This window comes from Palaemon carinicauda, chromosome 4 (genome assembly GCF_036898095.1).
Source record: "Palaemon carinicauda isolate YSFRI2023 chromosome 4, ASM3689809v2, whole genome shotgun sequence".
NCBI classification, from domain to species: Eukaryota; Metazoa; Arthropoda; class Malacostraca; order Decapoda; family Palaemonidae; genus Palaemon; species Palaemon carinicauda.
In genome coordinates this window covers 40055716-40065715 of record NC_090728.1, presented here as the reverse complement: position 1 = coordinate 40065715, position 10000 = coordinate 40055716, and the positions used below count along the sequence as shown (strand labels likewise).

General features: G+C 34.9%; 1 protein-coding gene across 1 annotated transcript in view; it reads left to right on the top strand.

Annotated features, from left to right (window-relative positions):
* Window positions 1-10000, top strand: part of LOC137639907 (microtubule-associated protein futsch-like) — a 296623-nt gene that overhangs the window by 10586 nt on the left and 276037 nt on the right.

Here is a 10000-nt window from a genome sequence, read left to right as displayed (position 1 = left end):
AATATTTCTTATATTTTATTTTGTAGATCACTTCTATTTACTTCTAAACGTTACGATATCGTTAGGAGTGCAGACGAATTTTTTTGGTGACTTTTTTTATCACTTTCATTGTAAAATGATGTTGAATAGTTCACCAACTAGCAATACTGCCATGAAAATGTCAACATAAGAGAGAAAATATTTTTAGACCAGAATAACCATTCGGTGTTAAGGAGAGGGGATAATGGAGGGGACGAGTTGTTATTAAAGCTCATACTGGCTTGAGTCTCTCTCACCAGACAGTTGAACATTTTGAAATATGCATCATTTAACTTTTTGTAGCTACCTATAGGATCTTTGATATACGTCTATTATCCTGTTCTCCATGCTGTAAACGTCATATGAAATAAGTGTTATTCTTTTCCATACAATCCCTTAAAATGTGGGGAAATAAACGAAGATGGCATGTTATGAAGCATTGGTTGTCTGCCCAGTGGGGCGGGGCTGTCTGAAATCCTCCGAGTGGAATTACTTGGGCAGGGAAAGGCAGGGTTAGGACTGGTGTGGGGAGACCGGTGGTCCCTCTGTTTAACTCTGTTTGCTTCACCTTTGTTTTTTTACTGTTACAATTTTATATTTCATATTGTTTTTTCAAAGGTCAAGCCGGATGAACATAGAATTTTTCTCATATGCAACTAAGTTTGCACATCGGCTTAGAACTGATTCACTTCCATTATGACATAGATGTAAAATTTATATGCATAGTGTTAATGATTTTCCATTGAAAACTTTTCAAGCTGTAGACCACGTGCCTTTAGTCAGTGCCGGAGCTTCCCTCCCAAAGAGGGCTCGAAGACTTAGGACCCATACCTTTTTTTACATTTAATCTTGGATATCCTCGAATCAAAACGTCACCTGTACGAGGCAGCAATTGTTGACTTGTACAGCAGTGACTTATTCACATCTATAATTATATTCTCTCTCTCTCTCTCTCTCTCTCTCTCTCTCTCTCTCTCTCTCTCTCTCTCTCTCTCTCTCTCTCTCTCTCTCTTCTTATTTGTTCATGTTGACTGCGTTTGAATTATCCGTATTTCATTAGAAAGTATTTCTTCCACGTCTCTTGTTTACTTACTCTAATAATAGTCGACTGGATTTCAGGCTCCTCATTAGCGTGTTCATTAACAGAATTTCACAAAGAGAATTAGGGAAATATAGCGCTGCTTTTTGCTTTACTCTGTAGAAGAGGGTATTCAGATTCCCCTCTTTTACGACGATGTAGCACAAACATATGCATAGAATCATTATCGGATTTGAAAGGAATGTATTTATCTTTCCGCCTTGAAGCGAGTTTCATGTATCATGTTATGCTCTTTTTTCATCTTGGCGTCGCCTGTTGTAGTTTCTTTGGCTTTCTTTTGCAAATGGATAACGTTTTAATTATAGGTACATTTTTACCATTACTTTTAAACCGCAAATTGGCCAAATATTGGTGCTTGGTTAAATGGCTATCTTGAAAAAAACAAGTACACATATACACATAATAACTGAAGATCTAATTTCCATGAATATTCGCGTAAGCAATCCAACTTCAGCTTAAAGCAGACACGCTGGCATTGCTTTGTATACAGACGAGCGCCGAAGATATCTCATATGTAAACCCAGTAATGTTAAATATTTAACTTTAGTCTATCATCCGTCTCATCCATTTAAGAGATTCAGAGCAGATATTTATGGTCGCCTTTGGTTGGTTTGCGGATAGGCTCGTTCCCCAACGCACTCGCATCGCCCTTAAAGTGGTTGCATGTTGCAGCCAGGTTTATGAAATATGTGGACGCAGCAGTTGGAAGAGGGTTTGATGCTTGAGAGTTGAGAGACAGGGACGGGGATTGAAGAGAAGGGATTCGAACGAGAGGGAAAGGGGGGGACGAGAGATAAAAATAACGACATTCCCGGATAGAGAATCTGAGAGAAAAAGAGGCATACACAGGACTGAAATGACAGGAGAGAGGCAGACAGGTATTAAATCTATCATCGGTTGAAATATATTTCGAGATGAAGGTGGAGTTCAGCGCTGTAGGCAAAGTCAGAACTATATACAAGGCTTCTTCATAACAGTGTTGCCACAAAGTTTTCTCAACCACTTCCTCTTATCTATACAATTAACCCCTCCCGTACCTTACTCTTGGTAATGCATTTGTGATGCGTTTATGCCATTACGTCTTGTAATAGTTACCTTGTATTATTTGTATTGCTTGAATATCCTCCTTTTGCATATGGGCACTTGATGGCCTCCCAAGCTTTAGTGCCATGCTTTCTGGTCCAAATTCATAAGTTCGTTATATATATATATATATATATATATATATATATATATATATATATATATATATATATATACTGTATATATTTATAACTTTTCATGAAATTGCAGTAAAACCTTTACCCGTTTGTGTAAGTGCATAAGAGAAAGAAAAATGTTATACCACCAGCCCAGCTTACTTTTTTGAGGCTTTATTTTTACTTTACCGTTACTTAGCTGTTTCCATCTTATTTTCTAAAGTTTTACTACTTTTTGAGAATAGAACTGATCAAAGTGATGAGTACCTCGGGTTGCTGCGTAGTCCATCTTCAGAAATCGTAATTATAACACGTTAATGACAGGTTAAAAAATTAGTCATATTTTACAGTATGTTCATTCTAGGAGGTGACTCCATTTTGACGTAAGATATAACTGGACACTGCTACGTATCTGTATAATGATGACGATAGTTCATCAATTATGTATTCGGTTCGTGTCCCCTGATCCTCATTCACCTGGCCATGTAAATTTCTATTAGCCCTATCAGTTCCCTATTTGGTAATTTCACTCGACTGTCTATTGCTTCTGGAGTTTTAGTATTGCCAGCCATCCATTTGTAGGTCATCCAGTACTCATATGGAATGGGAATGGAAGTTTGGCGTTGGCATCAGTGTTTCCATCAAGGTTGTCTGTGCCGGGAGAGTATGGCTTCCCTCTGGTGCCTTCATAACCACCGTTATTGTCTGACATACTTGCTTACACAGACGCTTCCCTCATAACTAGGTTTAGTTGTTAACACTCCTAGATTATTATTAATAAAAGGTTTTGCAGCGTCCACTCGGGTCCGATATTGCTGCCCAACTCCTTTTAACATTAAATTTACTCGATTGTGCAACTTAGCCCCCCCCCCCCCTCTCCCTTCCCACCAAATTACACTTTTGGCTCTGAATGGCCCCCTCGACCCAGTGCTTTGCTAGTCAGTATATTTTAATTTTATCCTTGTTACCAGACCACTTCAGAACAACGGTTCATCTTCTCGCTACAAATCTTTTTCCATTGTCTTTGTTTCACTTTATTGCTCCCCGTTTGAAAAAATATTTTTACTCATAATCTTCTCAGGCAATTTGTCTATTCCCCATTTTATCCCTCCGTGACATTTTGTCATTGATATGCAGTATTATTTTTTTTTTTTTTTTTTTTTGAAAGAAAAACATGATTAACTTTGAAAACATCAAGCTCCGGTTTCACTAGGAGAAACGAGCCATCATTACAGGTACAAATGAATATTCCGTTATTGTTTTCAAAAAATACTATAGTTTTCCATGAGAAACTGAATTAAATGAGTTAGTAATAGTTTTAAACGGCACAGTGTACAGATATGTACGTATGTACTCGCATTCTCACTCGTATGATATACTATATTGACATACGTCAAATGAGTTTACGAGTTTAATGATATGTAAAGATGTAAATTCTTCCTACTTTTTTGCCAATAGAAAGTGTGTGTTTGTGTTCTTGGTATGTTACAAAACTATTGCTTAGCTGGGAGGTAACCAAATACATCATATCCTTATTGGTAAATCTCTTATGTAATAAAAAGAAAGGAAAACTTTAGTTTCCACATGGATTGGGCGTTCAGACCCGAAAATAAAAGCACGAAAAAATCGTTGTCTTAGAAAGAACTTGGAATAGCAGAAGGGATACATAAATGCCGTCCCATCCTTTATCTTATCACAAAATAAAAGGAAACAAAAATAATGCAAGTAAAATGAACAGCCCAGCTGGGCTCCACAGGGCACTAGAAGAGGGGGAAGCCCCAGGCCTACATGGCTGAGGACTATGAAGCGCGAAGTAGGAGATGATGAATTAGAAACTCAAGATAGAGACGACTGGCGAAATCTAACCGAGGCCCTTTGCGTCAATATGCGTAGGAGGAGATGATGAGGATGAAAAGGAACAGCATCCTTTTAAGAGAAGTAGAGCGCAGCATACGCGCCGCATGCATGGTCATCCCCATGTGTAAGAGAGTAGGAAGACATAGAAGTGCTGCTATATCTGCTTGCTGGCAAGGGAAGGAAAGTTTTAGTCGTTTCAAGTCACTCCCTTCTCTTTGTTGAGTATTTTTTATGTTTTTTACTTTGCCCTTTTTGTTTTTGTTTGTATTCTTTTCACAGTTAATTGATAATGGACTTAGAAGTCACTGGAATTTCCAATGTTCTCGTAAACAATAAGTGGGCCTTAATTTTGCGTGGCTGTTATATTTGGACTTTGAAAGTTCACTTCAAAATTACGTCACCAATAGGAATTACTATTAATCAGTTACGTTGAAAAGATATATTGAATAGGTATTATTGTATGTCTGTGATATTTGATGAAGGATTATGAAGATCAGTGATATGATTTACATAGGTAAATCAAGTCTCTCATTTTACTTTTTTTTAGCATTACTATGTAAAAAAAAAAAATGCTTTTATCAAACGTTAAATGTAAATGTCATTGATTTTTATTTGTTTTTATTTTTCGGATACCGTATAATAGTTTGTGATGTAATGGTAGACTAGCAAGCAGAGTGACACATTGTGACATAACGATATCGTTCAAAGGGCATTCCTGGAGACGTTGTAACATGACTAACTTTACATTGGGTAAACGATAACTTCGGTATCTTCGATTTTAATTGACTGTCCTCTTTTCTTTAATCAAGAGTGAAGAGGTACCTCGCTGCATTGCAAATCCATGAGCAAGATACTCGGTGATGATTGGGATACTGAAAACTTGATGTTGTTTTCAACGAAAATTGGTTTCATTGTAATTTTGTATTAGTTACCTGATTTTTCATTCTACTTGAACTATTGTTTCATAGATAGATAATCCTATTCGCTGTAATGCACCGAATGGCTGGGACTGCCCTTATTGTTGGTTAGACATTTTAGCCCAAATTTGAAAATATTCCTTTATGTTAACTGGGTCAGACAAAAGAAAATATAAATAATTAACACACACATTCCTCTCCCACATTAACGAGTAACACTATATTTTTTCCTTTTTGGTTCTCAGATATTTAGGATGAGGTCGCTACTCCTCTTCCATCCCTTTCTCCAGATTGCAAATCCACAGTTATTGACTTACTACCATGTATCTGATTAACTTCTTAAGGCTACAGAGGTTATATTTTTTTTTCAATGTTTTGTTTATACTTACAAAAAAAAAGAAAAGAAAAAAAACAGTTGCATGAAAAAAGTTAACTCATACATATATACAAACACCTTTGGCCACAAAAGAGCATAGTCACTGTTATATTTTCCTCTTTTCCTGTTTTATTTTGCTAATTTCTGTCTTTTCAGTTTCCACAATCTTTAATGATATAAAAGTTTTCCTGCGTTTCGACTAGTTCCATTTACTTTTACCATTATTTTCCATTAGACATCTTGCCTTTTATTTTTCCATTTCAGATCTTATGATCAAAACCGAGATTATGTCGTATGCTATACAGTGTACACACACACACACACACACACACACACATATATATATATATATATATATATATATATATATATATATATATATATATATATATATGTATATATATATATTTCACTTACTTACTTCTATATAACCAGCCCTCAGCCATTCATTTACGAGGTCGTTAACCTTTTTTTCCATGTTTGGTAACTTTAACTCTTAAATCACCTCCCGCCCACCGGGTACCTACTTTATTTCCGAACAAATGGACCAAGTTTGTTTTGCCTGATAAATCGTTCTTGTGAAATAAATTGCAAAGAGTAAAAAAAAACACGCACTTGCGTGTGTGTGTGTGTATATATATATATATATATATATATATATATATATATATATATATATATATATAAATAAACACACAAATATGTAGTTCATGTCACCAACACACGTGATTTTCATACATATAAAGTATCAACCAAAAAAGGAATTTAACATCGAGCTCAACCTTGGCTATATATTCACGAGGTTGAAATCGATTGTTCATTGCGTTTGGCACTTCTAAGTATGTATACATACATATATATATATATATATATATATATATATATATATATATATATATATATATATATATATATATATATTCAAACATAAATTTTTTAAGTTTTTACTTGTTGGTATTAACTTACTCCATTTCACTTTTCAAGAAAAATAATTAAGTCGTAAGTTTTGTAAAATAAAGTAAATGTTTAGAGAAAATATCTTTTGTTATAAGCAAATATTCTTATGTGGTAAGTCAAAAGGCCATGAAGAGCAAGCTCACGTGAAGTAGAATGGATATATACGATTTCAGTTATGTAAAATATATTTCAGTGTATATAACCATTAATAACTGACAAGAAATTAAGCTCAAATTGTATTTTATAAAATATCAATAAGTATATAAATAAATTTGGAAAGTTTGCTTGAGTGCACAATCATATAAAGGAATAAAGCTTACCGTTCAAGCTTATAGTAACCATTATACAGAAGCTTTATGACAGCTAAGGTTTTGAAAATGTTTATCAAATGGTAACCGGTCATACTATGGCAACGATGTTTGACATCTACTGTCCACATATAGTCGCTTTGATACAATGGTTAATTAAAGAAAACAACAGTAAGATAGAAAGTTAGAATCAATTCCCTATAGGGCCTTTTAGAATTTACTAAAGATTCATGTAGATCTCTATCCCTCTCTTATGGTTGGCATTTTTTTTTTTACATAAACGTATGTTCGTTGTCAGTTACATATGTGCTATATTAATTGATACTTTTATCCAGGTTTACTGAAAAATAACTATCGTCAATCTCTATGGTTTATTTATTATTTTTCATGAAAAACGTTGCTGCAGGTTTTTTTTTTTTTTTAGTAAGCATTTTTTTAAATTGTAACACAAGGTATCTGGCTCTTAGTGAAAACAACTCTTTACTATAAAACTTTTATTGGTGTGTATGTGCATCAGGAAAAGATACTCTCATTCTTTATTAATGGTTTTTATAGTTATCTCACCACAAAGAAACACACCTAATTTCGCTACGTTCCGTCAATTGTCGATTCCTATCTACCAATATACCCCTTCCTGTAAAATTACACATTCTGTTGACCCCTTAAGTTCCTAGGTTCTCAGCCCTCAGGGTTCGAGGCCCAATATTACATCCACCGACTTAAGTACCTTCCCTTGCTTCAAGCGCTACCCAAGGGCCTCTTTGGCTCGTGCTAGAAGCAATGACCTTTTTAATTTTATCACTCGTGCCGATCCTGCCCGAACTCCCAAATGGTGCCTCTGTATTAAACTCTACGGCCAAACCAATCCCGTTTTCGTCCAAACTCTGCTTCCATTTTCGTCTTTCCAGAATTCTTTCAAGTCTGGTGGCAGAGTAATCCAGCCAGTGACTGAAACGTTTATATCCTGATTCTTTTGATCTCAGTTGAATGTTTTCTCCTTGGGTCTTACTTCTTGCTAACTAGATAAACATGGGACAATAATAGTGTAAAATCTGTTTTAACAGCACTGTATGATATTTTTAAGGATACTGATTGTTTTGAAGTGTGACAGAAGGGGACGTGATTTTCGAATAAATATTAGATAAACGGAAAAGAAAATTATTAGAAAGTGTTACTTTCATTGGACTTGATATTGAGGTACACTGGAGAAGATTTCGTTGAATGGTGCAATATGATATATGTTTTTTTTTTTAAAGTTGTCTTTTATATGCAAGATATTAGGAAAAACTTACCTGTTATAATTTTCGTATCGCCTTATAAATTTCATTTTTTTTCCTTTATTGATTATTTGTATTCATTCTTTATATATTCTTCCTCTGATTTTCTTCTTCTCAATGCTTAAAATCATGTCTTGACCTTTTGGCATTTTCCAAGTCGCAATTAGAAATTCTCTCTCTCTCTCTCTCTCTCTCTCTCTCCTCTCTCTCTCTCTCTCTCTCTCATTAGCGTTTAGTCTATCTGCCTGACTTTTCCTGTCGTCGGTATGTAGTTTCGTGTTTGCCTTGAAGTCTCTCATGGCAGAGGGTCCCTTGGCACCCTCGTTATCGACGTGTCTGCGCCACCACCTGGCCGACGGCTGGCTTACTCCTCCCCGCTACTCCTGCTTTTACACAATTAATCTCTCTCCCTCCCCATCTATTTGTAGGCCTTCCTCTCTCTCTCTCTCTCTCTCTCTCTCTCTCTCTCTCTCTCTCTCTCTCTCTCCTCTCGAGGCTATTTGTTTACTAGATTAGTGGATCATGACAAGAATGCTGGTCTTACCTTTCCATTTAATGAAAGTTTTTTTTTTTTTTTGTATTGATAAATATCATATTTGCATTTTATTCTAGAGTGCCATTTAAATTTTGCAGCAATTTTACTGCTTTTTCCTCGTTTCACTGCATCAAAGTCTTTGGATTAAGTTTTGATAATTTTAGTAATAATAATTTCAATATGATAATAATTTTATTGTTTTAATAATTGATTTTCCCAGGAGATACATAAAGAATTGAATTTATTACTATAGTTACATTTAACATGTTTAGATATATTTTCCTCCCAGTCATAATTGGTAGGCGTTCCCTTCGTCGGTTTCAAGTTTCAAGGTTCGTAATTGTTGAGATATCGACTAAAATGCGGTAACTCTGCGAAGGGAGGCGCTGTTTTGCTTGCTTGGACTCCTGAGTATGTTTTCATACTGTTGCAATATCAGGTTGCTTCTGAAAGTTTTGAGTGCTTTATTATCATTGTGATTTTAATTTCTCATTTAGTTCTGCTGGAGTATAATGAAGTCAAATTTTGAAAACAGTATTTACGTCATGGATTCTTCCTGATTCAATTTCTCTCAACTTTTTAATTCTTTGGTGTATATATTTTACATTCACCAGGATACGTCTCATTTGATGTGTGTATAGTAACTCATTTCATATATTATTTTAATTGACTTTGAAACATTCTTTTATTTTTAACACCTCTATACTTTATATCATTTTATCTTACTTTTAATTGACATTCAGGCAATGAACGAAGTACCTATTACAACTATTTGCCTTGATTAGATTGACAGTAACGATACGGATGAAGTCCAAGCACAAACTAATCACGATGTAACTGGAAACCTATAAGTGATAAGAACACAATCTCTCTCTCTCTCTCTCTCTCTCTCTCTCTCTCTCTCTCTCTCTCTCTCTCTCTCTCTCTCTCTGGTAATACCTACATCCAAACACATTGCTCCGGAGTTGTATAAGGGAGACTGTGGGTAGATACATTCATTGTTTCACATTAAAATTTTGAAACATAATTTCAATAAGAGAATATTGTTGAAAACTGGGGAATGAGGATGCCCGGAGTATTCTAGAATAAAGTTTATATATTTTTGCAAGCATATATTAGGTCTTCGAGATTAAAATTTATGTAACTCGGTTGACACGAGGACATAATTAATATGTACTTCCAAGTATAAGCCGGTTGCGTGTACATTTTTGGCTTGTGCAGAATATATACTGTCGTTACGTAGACAATAGCATTATTTGTTATTAAAGATATCGAACGGCTTGAGAGTGATAACACACCCATCTTTGTACCCTACGTTTAAAAACACTTTTATATATGGCTATGCATTCCTCCATATATATTCCTTAGGAAATATATATATATATACATTATATTGTTTGGATACTGTTTGGATGCGTATCCATTATGTGACAAGAATGAAAGTTGAAGTCTCTTGT